The sequence below is a fragment of the Phalacrocorax aristotelis genome, unplaced genomic scaffold, assembly GCF_949628215.1.
Source record: "Phalacrocorax aristotelis unplaced genomic scaffold, bGulAri2.1 scaffold_92, whole genome shotgun sequence".
Classification (NCBI taxonomy): domain Eukaryota; kingdom Metazoa; phylum Chordata; class Aves; order Suliformes; family Phalacrocoracidae; genus Phalacrocorax; species Phalacrocorax aristotelis.
In genome coordinates, this window is record NW_027441286.1 from 207,027 (window position 1) to 234,911 (window position 27,885).

Genomic DNA, 27,885 nt, shown 5'->3' on the forward strand with positions numbered 1-27,885 from the left:
GGAGCAGACGGTGAGAGCAGAGGTGTGCGCTCAGGCTGTGCGCTGGAAGCTAATGCTAATGCTGCAAAATAAAGAGTGGATTTTCTTTTTTGGGTTTAGGTGAGCGCTAAACATGACATGTGCGTATGTGCGTGTGTCTCTCGCAGGTTTTTGTCATACACCCCACCCTCCCACCCCAAAAAAACAACCCACACATGCCACGCGTTAAACAGTGGTTTTCCATTGTACTTAGAAGTGCTTACATAGGTGTGTTGGTTTTTTTCTTTTTTATTTTTTAATGCAGAAACAGCAATACGATAGATTTAATACAGCTAGCAATTAGATGGGTGTAGCTTTAGAGCGTCGGCTGTTTACAAAGCAACCGCACACCTTCTTTAACTCACAGTTTAAACAAGTAAACTTGCAGTGCATCACACGTGCTTTGTACAGTCACGTTCCACACGGCAGGCCAGATGCTTCACCCTGCCTTGTCCTTGTTGCCCCGACTCCAACGGGACCGCCGAGGCCATCCTGGGGACAGCGCCGCTTTCTAGCAGCTGGGTTGCTTGCCTGGACGCCCCACAGACAAAGAGTCATTTCCCCACTGAACCTCTTCTCAAATAATTTCCTAGCCCTGCAGGCCCCACGTCCTTTGGTTCATATTTCCTTTTTTCCGGGCTTGATGCACAGGACCGACGATTTCCAGAAATAGAAACAGAGGCTGATTCAGTCCAGGCTCAACATTCTCTGACCTAAACCAAACTGTCTTCGAAGAGATAGCTGTACCGTAGGCACCACCTCGGGAACAGAAGTTGCCCTGTCATAAAAAAAAAAAAAAAAAAAAGAAGGAAAACAAGGCATTTCAGGCTGAGGAGGCTGAGCGGTGTGCTGGGGGCGGTGGGGGTTGGAAAGAAACAGTTCAGACGATTAGAGCGAGCTTAGCGTTGCAAAGCGTGCCATTATTTTTAATTTGGCAGTCAGAAGACAATAGATTCTGACACTGATTTCCTGTGTGCTGCGGGAGTTCTCTCCTCAGCATTCCTGTGCACCATTTTACTTTTGTGTCCCGTCCGCTTCGCTTTTGCGCTGTAGCTCTCCGGTTCTAGCTACGCTTCCCACCACCCCCATTACTCTTTGACAAGCCCAGCTCTCACTGTGCTTCCCTTCCCTTCCCTTCCCTTCCCGTATGCGCGTGCAGGGAAAAGCCCGCGCGTCTGCCACTACAGGACACGCTCTGGGAGGCAGGAGAGATGACGACGCTCCCTGACAGAGGACACAGCTGAGGGGCGGTCCGCCGGGGCTGGGGAGATGGCAGCACCTTCCCTCAGCTGCCCCATCCGAGCACAGGTGCAGGTGAGCACTGAGGAGAGACAAGCAGGCAGGAGCCGCAGAGCGAGAGAGAAAATAAAATTCACGGGTGGGTGCTACTTGCGTCTCATTTTTAGCGCAAGGGATGAATTCTCAGCACATTCTTGGAGCTGCCCCTTTGGGACTCACGGAGAAGAGGGAGGTTGGCCACGCGGTGCAGCCCAGCTCTGCTTCCCCTAAATGGTTTTACTGTTCAGGTGTTGCCCTAATCTGGCCGGTATCCCTGCAAAGAGTTTGGGATTTCTGCTGCCTCTCCGGGCCAGCCGCAGACCCTGACTTCATCGCAGCGAATGACCCTGCGCTCGTCAGAGCGGTTGCCGAGTCACATCCCGCTGCCTTCCCTGCAGAACCGGTGACCCTTTTTCAGCCCTTGCCCCCTCTTCTCTCCGCTCGTTGCCCATCCCTTTATCAGTGCCGGCACCGATCCTGCCTCCAGCTCGCCCTGTCTCCACCTGCGAGCGCCCAACAGGAGCTAAATGTCTCCTCAAGGACGCACGGAAGAGACGCGCAGGTAACCCAGCACAGACCCCCTGCAAACATCTTCTTTCCATTTTCTTTCCTCTCCTGACACGAAGAGATGACTTAGGAAAAAGCGTACTGCTCACACTTCACCTGCACTGCTTCTACTTTCACTTTCGCTCTCCTTGGCAGTAATTAATAGCGGTGGCTGGGGGGGCTGGGGCATTCCCCCAAAGCGGCTGCAGTTACATCCGGGCGGTTGTGGCACTCCATTAGCTCTGTAGTTTTTAAATCTAAATCTTCTGGAATTGTTAGTTCTGCTCAGGAATCACCCGTACCTCCAAATTTTCTTAATAGCTACGCTTGACCCCAGCCACTGTTTAACAGCTCACCTTTATTTCTCTTCATTTAAGAACCTAAAGCTTCGTTTACTGCTTGGGTTGGAAGCAGGAGCTGTCGCTGCCTCTGAACTTTCTAACAGCCCTGTTACAATTTCAGTACTACCCGCTCCCAATTTAGCTTTCCGGGTCGATTTTCATTCTAGATTCGAAAATTTCCTTATTTTGTTTCTGATCAGGAGTCATTAATGCCTGCAGTTGATTTAGTAACGGCTGTATTTAGATTGAGCTATTAATGACTCGCAACTCTATTTATGGCATAAAAAAGGACTGCCTTTATTTTTTTTAACTACAGATTAGGAATAATGACTGCCTGGTTTGTTCAGTAATAGGTGTGATTAAATTTAGTCACGACTCCTCCCTAAATAATATGTATTTATTTGCACTCTAACAATTTAACCTTCCCTTTACCGGCCAGGGGCACCGACAAGTGCCCGTGCGTACCTCCGCTCCCCCTGCGCCGGCTCCCCAGGGAACAGCCTCTTACCCTGACCAGAGTCTGCAGCGGCCCGTTGTCATCCCAGCTCCTCGCCCTCGAGAAAGCGGCCGCCTGAAGCGGCGGCAGCTCCGCTGCTGCCCAGAGGGGACGGAAATGGCGCGGGGTAAAGCTCTCCGGGCCGCCTGCGTCCCGCGCGGAGGCGGTGACCTCAGCAGCCTGTACGCTGTTGGGGCCGAGCCAACAACCTGAGGAGGAGTCGCAGGGCGTAGCTGTTTCTGCAACAACCACGCTTTCCCGCCTGGCTGGACAAGAAAGCGGGGCCTGCGGGGGCCTGGAGAGGCAGCATCGCTGCAGGTTGTGCCACGGCTGTTGAGAGGCCAAGGCAACACCTGAAACAGTGAACGGCACAACTAGTGAAAACCCCCAAGGTTCCGGGTTCAGTAAAGACAGGAATTGCAGCAGCACAATAAAATGATCTCACGAGGGGAAAAAAAACAGCAAAGCAAAAACCAAACCCCAAACAGAACACCATACCACTAACCCGTCTCACCGCCCCCTCAGCGCCCAAAACAGCATCCTGGGAGAAAAAAAGCAAAGCAGGCCACAAGGGACCTTTCTAGTACAGATGCCGCCAAAGAGTGCCAAGCTCTGGAATCCTTACCTCAGGCAACGCCTCCGCTTCTCTAAACGCCAGAGCACGCCTGCCCGGGGGGCTGAGACAGCCCCAAAGCTGCGACCGCCCGAGGGAACACGGGAGCACCGACGCCAGAGAAGCCCAGGGCCAGAGCCGGGGCTCTTCCACCCCCGGGCCCCGCCCCCGCCCTTCCCACAGCGCCCCGCGAAAGGGGCGGGCCGAGCCCCCCGGGGGGTGAAGGCCCCGGGAGCCGTACGAGAGCCGCCTGGAGTTCCCGGCACGGGAGGGAGGGGGGAGAGAAAACACCCAAACCGAGCCCCCCGAGCGGAGCAAACACAGGCTCGGGCTGTTGCCGAGGGGCGGGGCCTGTCGCTAAGGGGAGAGAGCCGGCACCGCCCCCCGGGCCGTTGCCGGGGGGTGGGGCCTGTCGCTAAGGGGAGAGAGCCGGCACCGCCCCCCGGGCCGTTGCCGGGGGGTGGGGCCTGTCGCTAAGGGGAGAGAGCCGGCACCGCCCCCCGGGCCGTTGCCGGGGGGTGGGGCCTGTCACTAAGGGGGTGTGTCCAAAGGGACGCTGGCAATGCCCCTGGAGCCATCACCAAGGGCAGGGCCTGTTGCTATGGAGGGTGGGGCCAGGCAGCACCAGCAACACCCCCAGGCTGTCACCAGGGGGTGGGACCTGTTGCTAACTGGGGATGCTGGGGAGCACACGAGCACGGCCCCACCCCACCAGGCCCTCGCCAGGGGGCGGGGCCTGTCGCAAAGGTGGGTGGGGCCAGAGGGGTCAGATATCAGCCCGCGCGTATAGACCAGTGCGTCCCAGTAATGACCAACATGCCACACAGTATGGATCCCAGTACATCCCAGCTCCCTCCCAGCGACGCCCAGTACATCCCAGTTCCCTCTAAGTACATCCCAGTACTTCACAGTTCACTCCCACTACATCCCAGTACATCCCAGTTCCCCCTTGGTACATAACACTTCCCTCCCAATACATCCCAGTTCCCTCCCATTACATCCCGATTCCCTCTCAGTACATCCCAGTTCCCTGCCAGTATGTCCCAGTACATCCCAGTTCCCTCACAGTACATCCCAGTTCCCTCCCAGTACATCCCAGTTCCCTCGCAGTACATACCAGTTCCCTCCCAGTACATCCCAGTACATCCTGGTACATCCCAGTTCCCACCCAGTACATCCTACTACATAACACTTCCCTCCCAGTACATAACAGTACATCCCAGTTCCATCCCAGTACATCCCAGTACTTCACAGTTCCCTCCCAGTACATCCCAGTTCCCTCTAAGTACATCCCAGTACTTCACAGTTCCCTCCCAGCACATCCCAGTACGTCCCAGTTCCCCTCAGTACATAACCCTTCCCTCCCAGTACATAACAGTACATCCCAGTGTCCTCACACTACGTCCCAGTTCCCCCCCAGTACATCCCAGTTCCCTACCAGTACATCCCAGTTCCCTACCAGTTCCTTACCAGTACATAACAGTTACCTCCCAGTACATCCCAGTACATCCCAGTAGATCCTGGTACATCCCAAATCCCTGCCAGTTCCACCCGGTACAACCCAGTACAAGCCTGTACATCCTAGTTCCTCCACAGTACATCCCAGGGCATCCCCGCACATTGTAGTGCCTCCCAGTACATCCCAGTACTGGGAGGGACCTGGGATGTACTGGGAGGGACCTGGGATGTACTGGGATGTAATGGGACGGAACTGGGATGTATTGGGAGGCACTGGGAAAGAAGTGGTAGTGAACCGGGAGGGAATTGGGATGTACGGGGATGAACTGGTAGGAAACTGGCATGTACTGGCATGGAACGGGGATGTATTGGGATGTACAGGAACGGAACTGGAATGTACTGCGATGTACTGGGAGCGAACTGGGATTTACTGGGATGTACTGGGAGGAACCTGGGATATACTGGGATAAACTGGGAGGAAAGTGGGTGTCAACTGGGACATTCCAGTTTCCTCCCAGTACATCCCAGTTCCCTACCAGTGCATCCCAGTCCGTCCCATTTCCCTCCCAGTCCGTCCCAGTACATCCCAGTTCCCTCCCAATACATCCTACTACATACCATTTCCCTCCCAGTTCACTCCCAGTACACAACAGTTACCTCCCAGTACGTCCCAGTTCCCTCCCAGTACGTCCCAGTACATCCCAGTTCCGTCCCTGTTTCCGACCAGTGCGTCCTAGTTCCCTCCCAGTACGTCCCAGTTCCCTCTTAGTCCATTCCAGTTCCCTCCAGGATATCCCAGTACATCCCAGTTCCCTCCAGTACATCTCAGTACTCTCCCATTTCCCTCCAAGTACATCCCAGTTCCCTCCCAGTACGTCCCAGTTCCCTCCCAGTCCGTCCGAGTTCCCTCCAGTACATCCCAGTACATACCAGTTCCCTCCCAGTACATCCTACTACATACCAGTTCCCTCCCAATTCCTTCCCAGTACACAACAGTTACCTCCCAGTACATCCCAGTTCCATCCCAGTACATCCGAGTTCCATCCCAGTACATCCCAGTACATCCCAGTTCCCTCCCAGTACGTCCCAGTTCACTCCCAGTCCGTCCGAGTTCCCTCCAGTACATCCCAGTACATACCAGTTCCCTCCCAGTTCCCTCCCAGTTCACTCCCAGTACCTCCCAGTTCCCTCCCAATTCCTTCCCAGTACACAAGTTACCTCCCAGTACATCCCAGTTCCATCCCAGTACATCCCAGTTCCATCCCAGTACATCCCAGTACTTCACAGTTCCCTCCCAGTACATCCCAGTATGTCTCAGTTCCTCTCAGTACATAACACTTCCCTCCCAGTACATACCAGTACATCCCAGTGTCCTCACAGTACGTCCCAGTTCCCTCCCAGTACGTCCCAGTTCCCTCCCAGTACATCCCAGTTCCCTACCAGTACATCCCAGTTCCCTACCAGTTCACTCCCAGTACACAACAGTTACCTCCCAGTACATCCCAGTACATCCCAGTAGATCCTGGTACATCCCAAATCCCTGCCAGTTCCACCCGGTACAACCCAGTACAAGCCTGTACATCCTAGTTCCTCCACGGTACATCCCAGGACATCCCCGCACATTGTAGTGCCTCCCAGTACATCCCAGTTCCCTACCAGTTCATCCCCGTACATCCCAATTCCCTCCCGGTTCACTACCACTTCTTTCCCAGTGCCTCCCAATACATCCCAGTACATCCCAGTTCCCTCCCAGTACATCCCAGTTCCCTCCCAGTACATCCCAGTTCCCTTCCAGTCCGTCCCAGTTCCCTCCCAGTACATCCTACTACATACCAGTTCCCTCTCAGTTCACTCCCAGTACCACCCAGTTCCCTCCCAATTCCTTCCCAGTACACAGCAGTTACCTCCCAGTACATCCCAGTTCCATCCCAGTACATCCCAGTACTTCACAGTTCCCTCCCAGCACATCCCAGTACGTCCCAGTTCCCCTCAGTACATAACACTTCCCTCCCAGTACATCCCAGTTCCCTACCAGTTCACTCCCAGTACATAACAGTTACCTCCCAGTACATCCCAGTACATCCCAGTAGATCCTAGGACATTTCAAATCCCTGCCAGTTCCACCCGGTACAACCCAGTACAAGCCTGTACATCCTAGTTCTCCACAGTACATCCCAGGGCATCCCCGCACATTGTAGTGCCTCCCAGTACATCCCAGGTCCCTCCCAGTACTGGGAGGGACCTGGGATGTACTGGGAGGGAACTGGGACGTACTGGGAGGGAACTGGGATGTACTGGGATGTAATGGGACGGAACTGGGATGTATTGGGAGGCACTGGGAAAGAAGTGGTAGTGAACCGGGAGGGAATTGGGATGTACGGGGATGAACTGGTAGGGAACTGGGATGTACTGGCATGGAACGGGGATGTATTGGGATGTACAGGAATGGAACTGGAATGTACTGCGATGTACTGGGACGTACTGGGAGGGATCTGGGATTTACTGGGATGTACTGGGAGGAAACTGGGATATACTGGGAGGCACTGGGAGGGAAGTGGGTGTCAACTGGGACATTACCGTTTCCTCCCAGTACATCCCAGTTCCCTACCAGTGCATCCCAGTACATCCCAGATCCCTCCCAGTACATCCCAGTTCCCTCCCAGTCCGTCCCAGTACATCCCAGTACATCCCAGTTCCCTCACACTACATCCCAGTTCCCTCACAGTTCACACACAGTTCACTCCCAGTTCCATTCCAGTACATCCCAGTACGTGCCACTTTCCTCCAAGTAAATCCCAGTTCCCTCCCACTACATCCAAGTTCCCTCCCACTTCCCTCTAAGTACATCCCAGTACTTCACAGTTCACTCCCACTACATCCCAGTTCCCCCTCAGTACATAACAGTTCCCTCCCAGTACACCCCAGTACATCCCAGTTCCCTCCCAGTCCATCCCAGTTCCCTCCCAGTAAATCCCAATTCCCAACACTTTCCACCCAGTACATCCCAGTTCCCTCTAAGTACATCCCAGTACTTCACAGTTCCCTCCCAATTCACTCCCAGTTCCCTCCCAGTACATCCCAGTTCCCTCTAAGGACATCCCAATACTTCATAGTTCCCTCCCAGCACGTCCCAGTACGTCCCAGTTCCCCTCAGTACATAACACTTCCCTCCCAGTACATACCAGTTCCCTCCCAGTGTCCTCACAGTACATCCCAGTTCCCTACCAGTACATCCCAGTTACCTCCCAGTTCACTCCCAGTACACAACAGTTACCTCCCAGTACATCCCAGTACATCCTAGTAGATCCTAGGACATTTCAAATCCCTGCCAGTTCCACCCGGTACAACCCAGTACAAGCCTGTACATCCTAGTTCCTCCACAGTACATCCCAGGGCATCCCCGCACATTGTAGTGCCTCCCAGTACATCCCAGCTCCCTCCCAGTACTGGGAGGGAACTGGGATGTACTGGGAGGGAACTGGGATGTACTGGGATGTAATGGGACGGAACTGGGATGTATTGGGAGGCACTGGGAAAGAAGTGGTAGCGAACCGGGAGGGAATTGGGATGTACGGGGATGAACTGGTAGGAAACTGGGATGTACTGGCATGGAACGGGGATGTATTGGGATGTACAGGAACGGAACTGGAATGTACTGCGATGTACTGGGAGCGAACTGGGATTTACTGGGATGTACTGGGAGCAAACTGGGATATACTGGGAGGAAACTGGGAGGAAAGTGGGTGTCAACTGGGACATTCCAGTTTCCTCCCAGTACATCCCAGTTCCCTACCAGTGCAGCCCAGTACATCCCAGATCCCTCCCAGTACATCCCAGTCCCTCCCAGTACATCCCAGTTCCCTCCCAGTTCACACACAGTTCACTCCCAGTTCCATTCCAGTACATCCCAGTACATGCCAGTTGCCTCCCAGTTTCCTCTAAGTACATCCCAGTACTTTAAAGTTCCCTCCCAGTACATCCCAGTTCCCTCACAGTACATCCCAGTACTTCACAGTTCACTCCCACTACATCCCAGTACGTCCCAGTTCCCCCTTGGTACATAACACTTCCCTCCCAATACATCCAAGTTCCCTCCCAGTACATCCCAATCCCCTCCCAGTACATCCCAGTTCCCTGCCAGTATGTCCCAGTACATCCCAGTTCCCTCCCAGTACATACCAGTTCCCTCCCAGTACATCCCAGTTCCCTCCCAGTTCCCTCCCACTACATCCCAATTCCCTCCCAGTACATACCAGTTCCCTCCCAGTACATCCCAGTACATCCTGGTACATCCCAGTTCCCACCCAGTACATCCTACTACATACCAGTTCCCTCCCAGTTCACTCCCAGCACATCCCAGTACTTCACAGTTCCATCCCAGTACATCCCAGTACGCACCAGTTCCCCTCAGTACATAACATTGTAGTGCCTCCCAGTACATCCCAGTTCCCTCCCAGTACTGGGAGGGAACTGGGATGTACTGGGAGGGACCTGGGATGTACTGGGAGGGACCTGGGATGTACTGGGATGTAATGGGACGGAACTGGGATGTATTGGGAGGCACTGGGAAAGAAGTGGTAGTGAACCGGGAGGGAATTGGGATGTACGGGGATGAACTGGTAGGAAACTGGGATGTACTGGCATGGAACGGGGATGTATTGGGATGTACAGGAACAGAACTGGAATGTACTGCGATGTATTGGGATGTACTGGCAGCGAGCTGGGATTTACTGGGATGTACTGGGAGGAAACTGGGATATACTGGGAGGAAACTGGGATATACTGGGAGGAAACTGGGATATACTGGGAGGCATTGGGAGGGAAGTGGGTGTCAACTGGGACATTCCAGTTTCCTCCCAGTACATCCCAGTTCCCTACCAGTGCAGCCCAGTACATCCCAGTTCCCTCCCAGTCCGTCCCAATCCCCTCCCAGTACATCCCAGTTCCCTGCCAGTATGTCCCAGTACATCACAGTTCCCTCCCAGTACATCCCAGTTCCCTCCCACTACATCCCAGTTCCCTCCCAGTACATCCCAGTTCCCTCCTACTACATCCTGGTACATCCTGGTACATCCCAGTTCCCACCCAGTACATCCTACTACATACCAGTTCACTCCCAGTACATCCCAGTACTTCACAGTTCCATCCCAGTACATCCCAGTACGCACCAGTTCCCCTCTGTACATAACACTTCCCTCCCAGTACATAACAGTACATCCCAGTGTCCTCACAGTACGTCCCAGTTCCCTCCCAGTACATCCCAGTTCCCTACCAGTACGTCCCAGTTCCCTCCCAGTTCACTCCCAGTACATACCAGTTCCCTCCCAGTACATCCCAGTACATCCTGGTACATCCCAGTTCCCACCCAGTCCGTCCCAGTACATCCCAGTACATCCCAGTTCCCTCACAGTACATCCCAGTTCCCTCACAGTTCACACACAGTTCACTCCCAGTTCCATCCCACTACATCCCAGTACATGCCACTTTCCTCCAAGTAAATCCCAGTTCCCTCCCACTACATCCAAGTTCCCTCCCACTTCCCTCTAAGTACATCCCAGTACTTCACAGTTCACTCCCAGTACATCCCAGTTCCCCCTCGGTACATAACAGTTCCCTCCCAGTACACCCCAGTACATCCCAGTTCCCTCCCAGTATGTCCCACTACATCCCAGTTCCCTCCCAGTACATCCCAGTTCCCTCTAAGTACATCCCAATACTTCATAGTTCCCTCCCAGCACGTCCCAGTACGTCCCAGTTCCCCATAGTACATAACACTTCCTTCCCAGTACATACCAGTACATTCCAGTTCCCTCCCAGTACATCCCAGTTCCCTCCCAGTACATCCCAGTACACAACAGTTACCTCCCAGTACATCCCAGTACATCCCAGTAGATCCTGGTACATCCCAAATCCCTGCCAGTTCCACCCGGTACAACCCAGTACAAGCCTGTACATCCTAGTTCCTCCACAGTACATCCCAGGGCATCCCCGCACATTGTAGTGCCTCCCAGTACATCCCAGTTCCCTCCCAGTACTGGGAGGGACCTGGGATGTACTGGGAGGGAACTGGGATGTACTGGGAGGGAACTGGGATGTACTGGGATGTAATGGGACGGAACTGGGATGTATTGGGAGGCACTGGGAAAGAAGTGGTAGCGAACCGGGAGGGAATTGGGATGTATGGGGATGAACTGGTAGGAAACTGGGATGTACTGGCATGGAACGGGGATGTATTGGGATGTACAGGAACGGAACTGGAATGTACTGCGATGTACTGGGAGCGAACTGGGATTTACTGGGATGTACTGGGAGGAAACTGGGATATACTGGGAGGAAACTGGGATATACTGGGAGGAAACTGGGAGGGAAGTGGGTGTCAACTGGGACATTCCAGTTTCCTCCCAGTACATCCCAGTTCCCTACCAGTGCAGCCCAGTACATCCCAGATCCCTCCCAGTCCCTCCCAGTACATCCCAGTTCCCTCACAGTACATCCCAGTTCCCTCCCAGTTCACACACAGTTCACTCCCAGTTCCATTCCAGTATAGCCCAGTACATGCCAGTTGCCTCCCAGTTTCCTCTAAGTACATCCCAGTACTTTAAAGTTCCCTCCCAGTACGTCCCAGTTCCCCCTTGGTACATAACACTTCCCTCCCACTACATCCAAGTTCCCTCCCAGTACATCCCAATCCCCTCCCAGTACATCCCAGTTCCCTGCCAGTATGTCCCAGTATATCCCAGTTCCCTCCCAGTACATCCCAGTTCCCTACCAGTACATCCCAGTTCCCTACCAGTACATCCCAGTTCCCTCCCAGTTCCCTCCCACTACATCCCAGTTCCCTCCCAGTACATCCCAGTACATCCTGGTACATCCCAGTTCCCACCTAGTACATCCTACTACATACCAGTTCCCTCCCAGTTCACTCCCAGCACATCCCCGTACTTCACAGTTCCATCCCAGTACATCCCAGTACGCACCAGTTCCCCTCAGTACATAACACTTCCCTCCCAGTACATAACAGTACATCCCAGTGTCCTCACAGTACGTCCCAGTTCCCTCCCAGTACATCCCAGTTCCCTACCAGTACGTCCCAGTTCCCTCCCAGTTCACTCCCAGTACATAACAGTTACCTCCCAGTACATCCCAGTACATCCCAGTAGATCCTGGTACATCCCAAATCCCTGCCAGTTCCACCCGGTACAACCCAGTACAAGCCTGTACATCCTAGTTCCTCCACAGTACATCCCAGGGCAACCCCGCACATTGTAGTGCCTCCCAGTACATCCCAGGTCCCTCCCAGTACTGGGAGGGAACTGGGATGTACTGGGAGGGAACTGGGATGTACTGGGATGTAATGGGACGGAACTGGGATGTACTGGGAGGCACTGGGAAAGAAGTGGTAGTGAACCGGGAGGGAATTGGGATGTACGGGGATGAACTGGTAGGGAACTGGGATGTACTGGCATGGAACGGGGATGTATTGGGATGTACAGGAACAGAACTGGAATGTACAGCGATGTATTGGCATGTACTGGCAGCGAGCTGGGATTTACTGGGATATACTGGGAGGAAACTGGGATATACTGGGAGGAAACTGGGATATACTGGGAGGCATTGGGAGGGAAGTGGGTGTCAACTGGGACATTCCAGTTTCCTCCCAGTACATCCCAGTTCCCTACCAGTGCAGCCCAGTACATCCCAGTTCCCTCCCAGTCCGTCCCAATCCCCTCCCAGTACATCCCAGTTCCCTGCCAGTATGTCCCAGTACATCCCAGTTCCCTCCCAGTACATCCCAGTTCCCTCCCAGTTCCCTCCCACTACATCCCAGTTCCCTCCCAGTACATCCCAGTTCCCACCCAGTACATCCTACTACATACCAGTTCCCTCCCAGTTCACTCCCAGCACATCCCCGTACTTCACATTTCCATCCCAGGACATGCCAGTACGCACCAGTTCCCCTCAGTACATAACACTTCCCTCCCAGTACATACCAGTACATCCCAGTGTCCTCACAGTACGTCCCAGTTCCCTCCCAGTACATCCCAGTTCCCTACCAGTATGTCCCAGTTCCCTCCCAGTTCACTCCCAGTACGTAACAGTTACCACCCAGTACATCCCAGTACATCCCAGTAGATCCTGGTACATCCCAAATCCCTGCCAGTTCCACCCGGTACAACCCAGTACAAGCCTGTACATCCTAGTTCCTCCACAGTACATCCCAGGGCATCCCCGCACATTGTAGTGCCTCCCAGTACATCCAAGTTCCCTCCCAGTACTGGGAGGGACCTGGGATGTAATGGGAGGGAACTGGGACGTACTGGGAGGGAACTGGGACCTACTGGGAGGGAACTGGGATGTACTGGGAGGGAACTGGGATGTAGTGGGAGGGAACTGGGAGGGAACTGGGATGTACTGGGAGGGAACTGGTATGTACTGGGAGGGAACTGGGATGTACTGGGACATACTGGCAGGGAACTGGGATGTACTGGGAGGGGATTGGGATGTACTGGGATGTAATGGGACGGAACTGGGATGTATTGGGAGGCACTGGGAAAGAAGTGGTAGTGAACCGGGAGGGAATTGGGATGTACGGGGATGAACTGGTAGGAAACTGGGATGTACTGGCATGGAACGGGGATGTATTGGGATGGACAGGAACAGAACTGGAATGTACAGCGATGTATTGGCATGTACTGGCAGCGAGCTGGGATTTACTGGGATGTACTGGGAGGAAACTGGGATATACTGGGAGGAAACTGGGATATACTGGGAGGCATTGGGAGGGAAGTGGGTGTCAACTGGGACATTCCAGTTTCCTCCCAGTACATCCCAGTTCCCTACCAGTGCAGCCCAGTACATCCCAGTTCCCTCCCAGTCCGTCCCAATCCCCTCCCAGTACATCCCAGTTCCCTGCCAGTATGTCCCAGTACATCCCAGTTCCCTCCCACTACATCCCAGTTCCCTCCCAGTACATCCCAGTTCCCTCCCAGTACATACCAGTTCCCTCCCAGTTCCCTCCCACTACATACCAGTTCCCTCCCAGTACATCCTGGTACATCCCAGTTCCCACCCAGTACATCCTACTACATACCAGTTCCCTCCCAGTTCACTCCCAGCACATCCCAGTACTTTACAGTTCCATCCCAGTACATCCCAGTACGCACCAGTTCCCCTCAGTACATAACACTTCCCTCCCAGTACATAACAGTACATCCCAGTGTCCTCACAGTACGTCCCAGTTCCCTCCCAGTTCACTCCCAGTACATAACAGTTACCTCCCAGTACATCCCAGTAGATCCTGGTACATCCCAAATCCCTGCCAGTTCCACCCGGTACAACCCAGTACAAGCCTGTACATCCTAGTTCCTCCACGGTACATCCCAGGACATCCCCGCACATTGTAGTGCCTCCCAGTACATCCCAGTACTGGGAGGGACTTGGGATGTACTGGGAGGGAACTGGGATGTACTGGGAGGGAACTGGGATGTACTGGGATGTAATGGGACGGAACTGGGATGTATTGGGAGGCACTGGGAAAGAAGTGGTAGTGAACCGGGAGGGAATTGGGATGTACGGGGATGAACTGGTAGGAAACTGGGATGTACTGGCATGGAACGGGGATGTATTGGGATGGACAGGAACGGAACTGGAATGTACGGCGATGTATTGGGATGTACTGGGAGCGAACTGGGATTTACTGGGATGTACTGGGAGGAAACTGGGATATACTGGGAGGAAACTGGGAGGAAAGTGGGTGTCAACTGGGACATTCCAGTTTCCTCCCAGTACATCCCAGTTCCCTACCAGTGCAGCCCAGTACATCCCAGATCCCTCCCAGTACATCCCAGTTCCCTCCCAGTACATCCCAGTTCCCTCACAGTACATCCCAGTTCCCTCCCAGTTCACACACAGTTCACTCCCAGTTCCATTCCAGTACATCCCAGTACATGCCACTTTCCTCCAAGTAAATCCCAGTTCCCTCCCACTACATCCAAGTTCCCTCCCACTTCCCTCTAAGTACATCCCAGTACTTCACAGTTCACTCCCAGTACATCCCAGTTCCCCCTCGGTACATAACAATTCCCTCCCAGTACACCCCAGTACATCCCAGTTCCCTCCCAGTAAATCCCAGTTCCCAACACTTTCCACCCAGTACATCCCAGTTCCCTCCCAGTACATCCCAGTTCCCTCTAAGTACATCCCAGTACTTCACAGTTCCCTCCCAGTTCACTCCCAGTACACAACAGTTACCTCCCAGTACATCCCAGTAGATCCTGGTACATCCCAAATCCATGCCAGTTCCACCCGGTACAACCCAGTACAAGCCTGTACATCCTAGTTCCTCCACAGTACATCCCAGGGCATCCCCGCACATTGTAGTGCCTCCCAGTACATCCCAGGTCCCTCCCAGTACTGGGAGGGACCTGGGATGTACTGGGAGGGAACTGGGATGTACTGGGAGGGAACTGGGATGTACTGGGATGTAATGGGACGGAACTGGGATGTATTGGGAGGCACTGGGAAAGAAGTGGTAGTGAACCGGGAGGGAATTGGGATGTACGGGGATGAACTGGTAGGGAACTGGGATGTACTGGCATGGAACGGGGATGTATTGGGATGTACAGGAACAGAACTGGAATGTACAGCGATGTATTGGCATGTACTGGCAGCGAGCTGGGATTTACTGGGATGTACTGGGAGGAAACTGGGATATACTGGGAGGAAACTGGGATATACTGGGAGGCATTGGGAGGGAAGTGGGTGTCAACTGGGACATTCCAGTTTCCTCCCAGTACATCCCAGTTCCCTACCAGTGCAGCCCAGTACATCCCAGTTCCCTCCCAGTCCGTCCCAATCCCCTCCCAGTACATCCCAGTTCCCTGCCAGTATGTCCCAGTACATCCCAGTTCCCTCCCAGTACATCCCAGTTCCCTCCCAGTACATACCAGTTCCCTCCCAGTTCCCTCCCACTACATCCCAGTACATCCCAGTTCCCTCCCAGTACATACCAGTTCCCTCCCAGTACATACCAGTTCCCTCCCGGTACATCCCAGTTCCCACCCACTACATCCTGGTACATACCAGTTCCCTCCCAGTTCACTCCCAGTACATCCCAGTACTTCACAGTTCCCTCCCAGTACATCCCAGTACGTCCCAGTTCCCCTCAGTACATAACACTTCCCTCCCAGTACATACCAGTACATCCCAGTGTCCTCACAGTACGTCCCAGTTCCCTCACAGTACATCCCAGTTCCCTACCAGTACATCCCAGTTCCCTCCCTGTTCCTTCCCAGTACATAACAGTTACCTCCCAGTACATCCCAGTAGATCCTGGTACATCCCAAATCCCTGCCAGTTCCACCCGGTACAACCCAGTACAAGCCTGTACATCCTAGTTCCTCCACAGTACATCCCAGGGCATCCCCGCACATTGTAGTGCCTCCCAGTACATCCCAGTTCCCTCCCAGTACTGGGAGGGACCTGGGATGTACTGGGAGGGAACTGGGACGTACTGGGAGGGACCTGGGATGTACTGGGATGTAATGGGACGGAACTGGGATGTAATGGGACGGAACTGGGATGTAATGGGACGGAACTGGGAAAGAAGTGGTAGTGAACCGGGAGGGAATTGGGATGTACGGGGATGAACTGGTAGGGAACTGGGATGTACTGGCATGGAACGGGGATGTATTGGGATGTACAGGAACGGAACTGGAATGTACTGCGATGTACTGGCATGTACTGGGAGCAAACTGGGATTTACTGCGATGTACTGGGAGGAAACTGGGATATACTGGGAGGCACTGGGAGGGAAGTGGGTGTCAACTGGGACATTCCAGTTTCCTCCCAGTACATCCCAGTTCCCTACCAGTGCAGCCCAGTACATCCCAGATCCCTCCCAGTCCCTCCCAGTTCCCTCCCAGTCCGTCCCAGTACATCCCAGTACATCCCAGTTCCCTCACACTACATCCCAGTTCCCTCACAGTTCACACACAGTTCACTCCCAGTTCCATTCCAGTACAGCCCAGTACATGCCACTTTCCTCCAAGTAAACCCCAGTTCCCTCCCACTACATCCAAGTTCCCTCCCACTTCCCTCTAAGTACATCCCAGTACTTCACAGTTCACTCCCAGTACATCCCAGTTCCCCCTCGGTACATAACAGTTCCCTCCCAGTACACCCCAGTACATCCCAGTTCCCTCCCAGTATGTCCCACTACATCCCAGTTCCCTCCCAGTCCATCCAGTTCCCTCCCAGTAAATCCCAATTCCCAACACTTTCCACCCAGTACATCTCAGTTCCCTCCCAGTACATACCAGTTCCCTCCCAGTACATCCCAGTACTTCACAGTTCCCTCCCAGTTCACTCCCAGTTCCCTCCCAGTACATCCCAATACTTCATAGTTCCCTCCCAGCACGTCCCAGTACGTCCCAGTTCCCCTCAGTACATAACACTTCCCTCCCAGTACATACCAGTACATCCCAGTGTCCTCACAGTACATCCCAGTTCCCTCCCAGTACATCCCAGTTCTCTCCCAGTTCACTCCCAGTACACAACAGTTACCTCCCAGTACATCCCAGTAGATCCTGGTACATCCCAAATCCCTGCCAGTTCCACCCGGTACAACCCAGTACAAGCCTGTACATCCTAGTTCCTCCACAGTACATCCCAGGGCATCCCCGCACATTGTAGTGCCTCCCAGTACATCCCAGGTCCCTCCCAGTACTGGGAGGGAACTGGGATGTACTGGGAGGGAACTGGGATGTACTGGGATGTAATGGGACGGAACTGGGATGTATTGGGAGGCACTGGGAAAGAAGTGGTAGTGAACCGGGAGGGAACTGGGATGTACGGGGATGAACTGGTAGGGAACTGGGATGTACTGGCATGGAACGGGGATGTATTGGGATGTACAGGAACAGAACTGGAATGTACAGCGATGTATTGGCATGTACTGGCAGCGAGCTGGGATTTACTGGGATGTACTGGGAGGAAACTGGGATATACTGGGAGGAAACTGGGATATACTGGGAGGCATTGGGAGGGAAGTGGGTGTCAACTGGGACATTCCAGTTTCCTCCCAGTACATCCCAGTTCCCTACCAGTGCAGCCCAGTACATCCCAGTTCCCTCCCAGTCCGTCCCAATCCCCTCCCAGTACATCCCAGTTCCCTGCCAGTATGTCCCAATACATCCCAGTTCCCTCCCAGTACATCCCAGTTCCCTCCCAGTACATCCCAGTTCCCTACCAGTTCCCTCCCACTACATCCCAGTTCCCTCCCAGTACATACCAGTTCCCTCCCAGTACATCCCAGTTCCCACCCAGTACATCCTACTACATACCAGTTCCCTCCCAGTTCACTCCCAGTACATCCCAGTACTTCACAGTTCCCTCCCAGTACATCCCAGTACGTCCCAGTTCCCCTCAGTACATAACACTTCCCTCCCAGTACATACCAGTACATCCCAGTGTCCTCACGGTACGTCCCAGTTCCCTCACAGTACATCCCAGTTCCCTACCAGTACATCCCAGTTCCCTCCCTGTTCCTTCCCAGTACATAACAGTTACCTCCCAGTACATCCCAGTAGATCCTAGTACATCCCAAATCCCTGCCAGTTCCACCCGGTACAACCCAGTACAAGCCTGTACATCCTAGTTCCTCCACAGTACATCCCAGGGCATCCCCGCACATTGTAGTGCCTCCCAGTACATCCCAGTTCCCTCCCAGTACTGGGAGGGACCTGGGATGTACTGGGAGGGAACTGGGACGTACTGGGAGGGACCTGGGATGTACTGGGATGTAATGGGACGGAACTGGGATGTAATGGGACGGAACTGGGATGTAATGGGACGGAACTGGGAAAGAAGTGGTAGTGAACCGGGAGGGAATTGGGATGTACGGGGATGAACTGGTAGGGAACTGGGATGTACTGGCATGGAACGGGGATGTATTGGGATGTACAGGAACGGAACTGGAATGTACTGCGATGTACTGGCATGTACTGGGAGCAAACTGGGATTTACTGCGATGTACTGGGAGGAAACTGGGATATACTGGGAGGCACTGGGAGGGAAGTGGGTGTCAACTGGGACATTCCAGTTTCCTCCCAGTACATCCCAGTTCCCTACCAGTGCAGCCCAGTACATCCCAGATCCCTCCCAGTCCCTCCCAGTTCCCTCCCAGTCCGTCCCAGTACATCCCAGTACATCCCAGTTCCCTCACAGTACATCCCAGTTCCCTCACAGTTCACACACAGTTCACTCCCAGTTCCATTCCAGTACAGCCCAGTACATGCCACTTTCCTCCAAGTAAACCCCAGTTCCCTCCCACTACATCCAAGTTCCCTCCCACTTCCCTCTAAGTACATCCCAGTACTTCACAGTTCACTCCCAGTACATCCCAGTTCCCCCTCGGTACATAACAGTTCCCTCCCAGTACACCCCAGTACATCCCAGTTCCCTCCCAGTATGTCCCACTACATCCCAGTTCCCTCCCAGTCCATCCCAGTTCCCTCCCACTAAATCCCAATTCCCAACACTTTCCACCCAGTACATCTCAGTTCCCTCCCAGTACATACCAGTTCCCTCCCAGTACATCCCAGTACTAAACAGTTCCCTCCCAGTTCACTCCCAGTTCCCTCCCAGTACATCCCAGTTCCCTCTAAGTACATCCCAATACTTCATAGTTCCCTCCCAGCACGTCCCAGTACGTCCCAGTTCCCCTCAGTACATAACACTTCCCTCCCAGTACATACCAGTACATCCCAGTGTCCTCACAGTACATCCCAGTTCCCTCCCAGTACATCCCAGTTCTCTCCCAGTTCACTCCCAGTACACAACAGTTACCTCCCAGTACATCCCAGTAGATCCTGGTACATCCCAAATCCATGCCAGTTCCACCCGGTACAACCCAGTACAAGCCTGTACATCCTAGTTCCTCCACAGTACATCCCAGGGCATCCCCGCACATTGTAGTGCCTCCCAGTACATCCCAGGTCCCTCCCAGTACTGGGAGGGAACTGGGATGTACTGGGAGGGAACTGGGACGTACTGGGATGTAATGGGACGGAACTGGGATGTATTGGGAGGCACTGGGAAAGAAGTGGTAGTGAACCGGGAGGGAACTGGGATGTACGGGGATGAACTGGTAGGGAAGTGGGATGTACTGGCATGGAACGGGGATGTATTGGGATGTACAGGAACAGAACTGGAATGTACAGCGATGTATTGGCATGTACTGGGAGCGAGCTGGGATTTACTGGGATGTACTGGGAGGAAACTGGGATATACTGGGAGGAAACTGGGATATACTGGGAGGCATTGGGAGGGAAGTGGGTGTCAACTGGGACATTCCAGTTTCCTCCCAGTACATCCCAGTTCCCTACCAGTGCAGCCCAGTACATCCCAGTTCCCTCCCAGTCCGTCCCAATCCCCTCCCAGTACATCCCAGTTCCCTGCCAGTATGTCCCAGTACATCCCAGTTCCCTCCCAGTACATACCAGTTCCCTCCCAGTACATCCCAGTTCCCTCCCAGTTCCCTCCCACTACATCCCAGTACATCCCAGTTCCCTCCCAGTACATACCAGTTCCCTCCCAGTACATCCCAGTACATCCTGGTACATCCCAGTTCCCACCCAGTACATCCTACTACATACCAGTTCACTCCCAGTTCCCTCCCAGTACATCCCAATACTTCATAGTTCCCTCCCAGCACGTCCCAGTACGTCCCAGTTCCCCTCAGTACATAACACTTCCCTCCCAGTACATACCAGTACATCCCAGTGTCCTCACAGTACATCCCAGTTCCCTCCCAGTACATCCCAGTTCTCTCCCAGTTCACTCCCAGTACACAACAGTTACCTCCCAGTACATCCCAGTAGATCCTGGTACATCCCAAATCCCTGCCAGTTCCACCCGGTACAACCCAGTACAAGCCTGTACATCCTAGTTCCTCCACAGTACATCCCAGGGCATCCCCGCACATTGTAGTGCCTCCCAGTACATCCCAGGTCCCTCCCAGTACTGGGAGGGAACTGGGATGTACTGGGAGGGAACTGGGATGTACTGGGATGTAATGGGACGGAACTGGGATGTATTGGGAGGCACTGGGAAAGAAGTGGTAGTGAACCGGGAGGGAACTGGGATGTACGGGGATGAACTGGTAGGGAACTGGGATGTACTGGCATGGAACGGGGATGTATTGGGATGTACAGGAACAGAACTGGAATGTACAGCGATGTATTGGCATGTACTGGCAGCGAGCTGGGATTTACTGGGATGTACTGGGAGGAAACTGGGATATACTGGGAGGAAACTGGGATATACTGGGAGGCATTGGGAGGGAAGTGGGTGTCAACTGGGACATTCCAGTTTCCTCCCAGTACATCCCAGTTCCCTACCAGTGCAGCCCAGTACATCCCAGTTCCCTCCCAGTCCGTCCCAATCCCCTCCCAGTACATCCCAGTTCCCTGCCAGTATGTCCCAATACATCCCAGTTCCCTCCCAGTACATCCCAGTTCCCTCCCAGTACATCCCAGTTCCCTACCAGTTCCCTCCCACTACATCCCAGTTCCCTCCCAGTACATACCAGTTCCCTCCCAGTACATCCCAGTTCCCACCCAGTACATCCTACTACATACCAGTTCCCTCCCAGTTCACTCCCAGTACATCCCAGTACTTCACAGTTCCCTCCCAGTACATCCCAGTACGTCCCAGTTCCCCTCAGTACATAACACTTCCCTCCCAGTACATACCAGTACATCCCAGTGTCCTCACGGTACGTCCCAGTTCCCTCACAGTACATCCCAGTTCCCTACCAGTACATCCCAGTTCCCTCCCTGTTCCTTCCCAGTACATAACAGTTACCTCCCAGTACATCCCAGTAGATCCTAGTACATCCCAAATCCCTGCCAGTTCCACCCGGTACAACCCAGTACAAGCCTGTACATCCTAGTTCCTCCACAGTACATCCCAGGGCATCCCCGCACATTGTAGTGCCTCCCAGTACATCCCAGTTCCCTCCCAGTACTGGGAGGGACCTGGGATGTACTGGGAGGGAACTGGGACGTACTGGGAGGGACCTGGGATGTACTGGGATGTAATGGGACGGAACTGGGATGTAATGGGACGGAACTGGGATGTAATGGGACGGAACTGGGAAAGAAGTGGTAGTGAACCGGGAGGGAATTGGGATGTACGGGGATGAACTGGTAGGGAACTGGGATGTACTGGCATGGAACGGGGATGTATTGGGATGTACAGGAACGGAACTGGAATGTACTGCGATGTACTGGCATGTACTGGGAGCAAACTGGGATTTACTGCGATGTACTGGGAGGAAACTGGGATATACTGGGAGGCACTGGGAGGGAAGTGGGTGTCAACTGGGACATTCCAGTTTCCTCCCAGTACATCCCAGTTCCCTACCAGTGCAGCCCAGTACATCCCAGATCCCTCCCAGTCCCTCCCAGTTCCCTCCCAGTCCGTCCCAGTACATCCCAGTACATCCCAGTTCCCTCACAGTACATCCCAGTTCCCTCACAGTTCACACACAGTTCACTCCCAGTTCCATTCCAGTACAGCCCAGTACATGCCACTTTCCTCCAAGTAAACCCCAGTTCCCTCCCACTACATCCAAGTTCCCTCCCACTTCCCTCTAAGTACATCCCAGTACTTCACAGTTCACTCCCAGTACATCCCAGTTCCCCCTCGGTACATAACAGTTCCCTCCCAGTACACCCCAGTACATCCCAGTTCCCTCCCAGTATGTCCCACTACATCCCAGTTCCCTCCCAGTCCATCCCAGTTCCCTCCCACTAAATCCCAATTCCCAACACTTTCCACCCAGTACATCTCAGTTCCCTCCCAGTACATACCAGTTCCCTCCCAGTACATCCCAGTACTAAACAGTTCCCTCCCAGTTCACTCCCAGTTCCCTCCCAGTACATCCCAGTTCCCTCTAAGTACATCCCAATACTTCATAGTTCCCTCCCAGCACGTCCCAGTACGTCCCAGTTCCCCTCAGTACATAACACTTCCCTCCCAGTACATACCAGTACATCCCAGTGTCCTCACAGTACATCCCAGTTCCCTCCCAGTACATCCCAGTTCTCTCCCAGTTCACTCCCAGTACACAACAGTTACCTCCCAGTACATCCCAGTAGATCCTGGTACATCCCAAATCCATGCCAGTTCCACCCGGTACAACCCAGTACAAGCCTGTACATCCTAGTTCCTCCACAGTACATCCCAGGGCATCCCCGCACATTGTAGTGCCTCCCAGTACATCCCAGGTCCCTCCCAGTACTGGGAGGGAACTGGGATGTACTGGGAGGGAACTGGGACGTACTGGGATGTAATGGGACGGAACTGGGATGTATTGGGAGGCACTGGGAAAGAAGTGGTAGTGAACCGGGAGGGAACTGGGATGTACGGGGATGAACTGGTAGGGAAGTGGGATGTACTGGCATGGAACGGGGATGTATTGGGATGTACAGGAACAGAACTGGAATGTACAGCGATGTATTGGCATGTACTGGGAGCGAGCTGGGATTTACTGGGATGTACTGGGAGGAAACTGGGATATACTGGGAGGAAACTGGGATATACTGGGAGGCATTGGGAGGGAAGTGGGTGTCAACTGGGACATTCCAGTTTCCTCCCAGTACATCCCAGTTCCCTACCAGTGCAGCCCAGTACATCCCAGTTCCCTCCCAGTCCGTCCCAATCCCCTCCCAGTACATCCCAGTTCCCTGCCAGTATGTCCCAGTACATCCCAGTTCCCTCCCAGTACATACCAGTTCCCTCCCAGTACATCCCAGTTCCCTCCCAGTTCCCTCCCACTACATCCCAGTACATCCCAGTTCCCTCCCAGTACATACCAGTTCCCTCCCAGTACATCCCAGTACATCCTGGTACATCCCAGTTCCCACCCAGTACATCCTACTACATACCAGTTCCCTCCCAGTTCACTCCCAGTACATCCCAGTACTTCACAGTTCCCTCCCAGTACATCCCAGTACGTCCCAGTTCCCCTCAGTACATAACACTTCCCTCCCAGTACATAACAGTACATCCCAGTGTCCTCACAGTACGTCCCAGTTCCCTCCCAGTACATCCCAGTTCCCTCCCAGTTCACTCCCAGTACATAACAGTTACCTCCCAGTACATCCTAGTAGATCCTAGGACATTTCAAATCCCGGCCAGATCCACCCGGTACAACCCAGTACAAGCCTGTACATCCTAGTTCCTCCACAGTACATCCCAGGGCATCCCGGCACATTGTAGTGCCTCCCAGTACATCCAAGTTCCCTCCCAGTACTGGGAGGGACCTGGGATGTACTGGGAGGGAACTGGGACGTACTGGGAGGGAACTGGGACGTACTGGGAGGGAACTGGGATGTACTGGGATGTAATGGGACGGAACTGGGATGTATTGGGAGGCACTGGGAAAGAAGTGGTAGTGAACCGGGAGGGAATTGGGATGTACGGGGATGAACTGGCAGGAAACTGGGATGTACTGGCATGGAACGGGGATGTATTGGGATGTACAGGAACAGAACTGGAATGTACAGCGATGTATTGGCATGTACTGGCAGCGAGCTGGGATTTACTGGGATGTACTGGGAGGAAACTGGGATATACTGGGAGGAAACTGGGATATACTGGGAGGCATTGGGAGGGAAGTGGGTGTCAACTGGGACATTCCAGTTTCCTCCCAGTACATCCCAGTTCCCTACCAGTGCAGCCCAGTACATCCCAGTTCCCTCCCAGTCCGTCCCAATCCCCTCCCAGTACATCCCAGTTCCCTGCCAGTATGTCCCAGTACATCCCAGTTCCCTCCCAGTACATCCCAGTTCCCTCCCAGTACATCCCAGTTTCCTCCCAGTTCCCTCCCACTACATCCCAGTACATCCTAGTTCCCTCCCAGTACATCCCAGTTCCCTCCCGGTACATCCCAGTTCCCACCCAGTACATCCTACTACATACCAGTTCCCTCCCAGTTCACTCCCAGTACATCCCAGTACTTCACAGTTCCCTCCCAGTACATCCCAGTACGTCCCAGTTCCCCTCAGTACATAACACTTCCCTCCCAGTACATAACAGTACATCCCAGTGTCCTCACAGTACGTCCCAGTTCCCTCCCAGTACATCCCAGTTCCCTTCCTGTTCCTTCCCAGTACATAACAGTTACCTCCCAGTACATCCCAGTAGATCCTGGTACATCCCAAATCCCTGCCAGTTCCACCCGGTACAACCCAGTACAAGCCTGTACATCCTAGTTCCTCCACAGTACATCCCAGGGCATCCCGGCACATTGTAGTGCCTCCCAGTACATCCAAGTTCCCTCCCAGTACTGGGAGGGACCTGGGATGTACTGGGAGGGAACTGGGACGTACTGGGAGGGAACTGGGACGTACTGGGAGGGAACTGGGATGTACTGGGATGTAATGGGACGGAACTGGGATGTATTGGGAGGCACTGGGAAAGAAGTGGTAGTGAACCGGGAGGGAATTGGGATGTACGGGGATGAACTGGCAGGAAACTGGGATGTACTGGCATGGAACGGGGATGTATTGGGATGTACAGGAACAGAACTGGAATGTACAGCGATGTATTGGCATGTACTGGCAGCGAGCTGGGATTTACTGGGATGTACTGGGAGGAAACTGGGATATACTGGGAGGAAACTGGGATATACTGGGAGGCATTGGGAGGGAAGTGGGTGTCAACTGGGACATTCCAGTTTCCTCCCAGTACATCCCAGTTCCCTACCAGTGCAGCCCAGTACATCCCAGTTCCCTCCCAGTCCGTCCCAATCCCCTCCCAGTACATCCCAGTTCCCTGCCAGTATGTCCCAGTACATCCCAGTTCCCTCCCAGTACATCCCAGTTCCCTCCCAGTACATCCCAGTTTCCTCCCAGTTCCCTCCCACTACATCCCAGTACATCCCAGTTCCCTCCCAGTACATACCAGTTCCCTCCCGGTACATCCCAGTTCCCACCCAGTACATCCTACTACATACCAGTTCCCTCCCAGTTCACTCCCAGTACATCCCAGTACTTCACAGTTCCCTCCCAGTACATCCCAGTACGTCCCAGTTCCCCTCAGTACATAACACTTCCCTCCCAGTACATAACAGTACATCCCAGTGTCCTCACAGTACGTCCCAGTTCCCTCCCAGTACATCCCAGTTCCCTTCCTGTTCCTTCCCAGTACATAACAGTTACCTCCCAGTACATCCCAGTAGATCCTGGTACATCCCAAATCCCTGCCAGTTCCACCCGGTACAACCCAGTACAAGCCTGTACATCCTAGTTCCTCCACAGTACATCCCAGGGCATCCCCGCACATTGTAGTGCCTCCCAGTACATCCCAGATCCCTCCCAGTACATCCCAGATCCCTCCCAGTCTGTCCCAGTACGTCCCAGTACATCCCAGTTCCCTCACAGTTCACTCCCAGTTCCATTCCAGTACAGCCCAGTACATGCCACTTTCCTCCAAGTAAGTCCCAGTACCCTCCCACTACATTCAAGTTCCCACCCACTTCCCTCTAAGTACATCCCAGTACTTCACAGTTCACTCCCAGTTCACTCCCAGTACGTCCCAGTTCCCCCTCGGTACATAACAATTCCCTCCCAGTACACCCCAGTACATCCCAGTTCCATCCCAGTATGTCCCACTACATCCCAGTTCCCTCCCAGTCCATCCCAGTTCCCTCCCAGTAAATCCCAATTCCCAACACTTTCCACCCAGTACATCCCAGTTCCCTCCCAGTACATCCCAGTTCCCTCTAAGTACATCCCAGTACTTCACAGTTCCCTCCCAGTTCACTCCCAGTACACAACAGTTACCTCCCAGTACATCCCAGTACATCCTAGTAGATACTAGGACATTTCAAATCCCTGCCAGTTCCACCCGGTACAACCCAGTACAAGCCTGTACATCCTAGTTCCTCCACAGTACATCCCTTTGCATCCCCGCACATTGTAGTGCCTTCCAGTACATCCCAGGTCCCTCCCAGTTCACTCCCAGTACACAACAGTTACCTCCCAGTACATCCCAGTACATCCCAGTAGATCCTGGTACATCCCAAATCCCTGCCAGTTCCACCCGGTACAACCCAGTACAAGCCTGTACATCCTAGTTCCTCCACGGTACATCCCAGGACATCCCCGCACATTGTAGTGCCTCCCAGTACATCCCAGTTCCCTCCCAGTACTGGGAGGGACCTGGGATGTACTGGGAGGGAACTGGGATGTACTGGGATGTAATGGGACGGAACTGGGATGTATTGGGAGGCACTGGGAAAGAAGTGGTAGTGAACCGGGAGGGAATTGGGATGTACGGGGATGAACTGGTAGGAAACTGGGATGTACTGGCATGGAACGGGGATGTATTGGGATGGACAGGAACGGAACTGGAATGTACGGCGATGTATTGGCATGTACTGGCAGCAAGCTGGATTTACTGGGATGTACTGGGAGGAAACTGGGATATACTGGGAGGAAACTGGGATATACTGGGAGGCATTGGGAGGGAAGTGGGTGTCAACTGGGACATTCCAGTTTCCTCCCAGTACATCCCAGTTCCCTACCAGTGCAGCCCAGTACATCCCAGATCCCTCCCAGTCCCTCCCAGTACATCCCAGTACATCCCAGTTCCCTCACAGTACATCCCAGTTCCCTCCCAGTTCACACACAGTTCACTCCCAGTTCCATTCCAGTACATCCCAGTACATGCCAGTTGCCTCCCAGTTTCCTCTAAGTACATCCCAGTACTTTAAAGTTCCCTCCCAGTACATCCCAGTTCCCTCACAGTACATCCCAGTACTTCACAGTTCACTCCCACTACATCCCAGTACGTCCCAGTTCCCCCTTGGTACATAACACTTCCCTCCCAATACATCCAAGTTCCCTCCCAGTACATCCCAATCCCCTCCCAGTACATCCCAGTTCCCTCCCAGTATGTCCCAGTACATCCCAGTTCCCTCCCAGTACATACCAGTTCCCTCCCACTACATCCCAGTTCCCTCCCAGTTCCCTCCCACTACATCCCAGTTCCCTCCCAGTACATACCAGTTCCCTCCCAGTACATCCCAGTACATCCTGGTACATCCCAGTTCCCACCCAGTA

At 53.9% G+C, this 27,885-nt stretch overlaps 1 long non-coding RNA gene across 1 annotated transcript in view; it reads right to left on the reverse strand.

Moving 5' to 3' along the window:
- Nucleotides 1-200: 200 nt before the first annotated feature.
- Nucleotides 201-27,885, reverse strand: part of LOC142051274 (uncharacterized) — an 88,477-nt gene continuing 60,792 nt past the window's right edge. The window contains exon 7 of the long non-coding RNA XR_012658386.1: nt 201-796. This is a non-coding gene — a long non-coding RNA (uncharacterized LOC142051274). The remainder of the gene's footprint in view (nt 797-27,885) is intronic.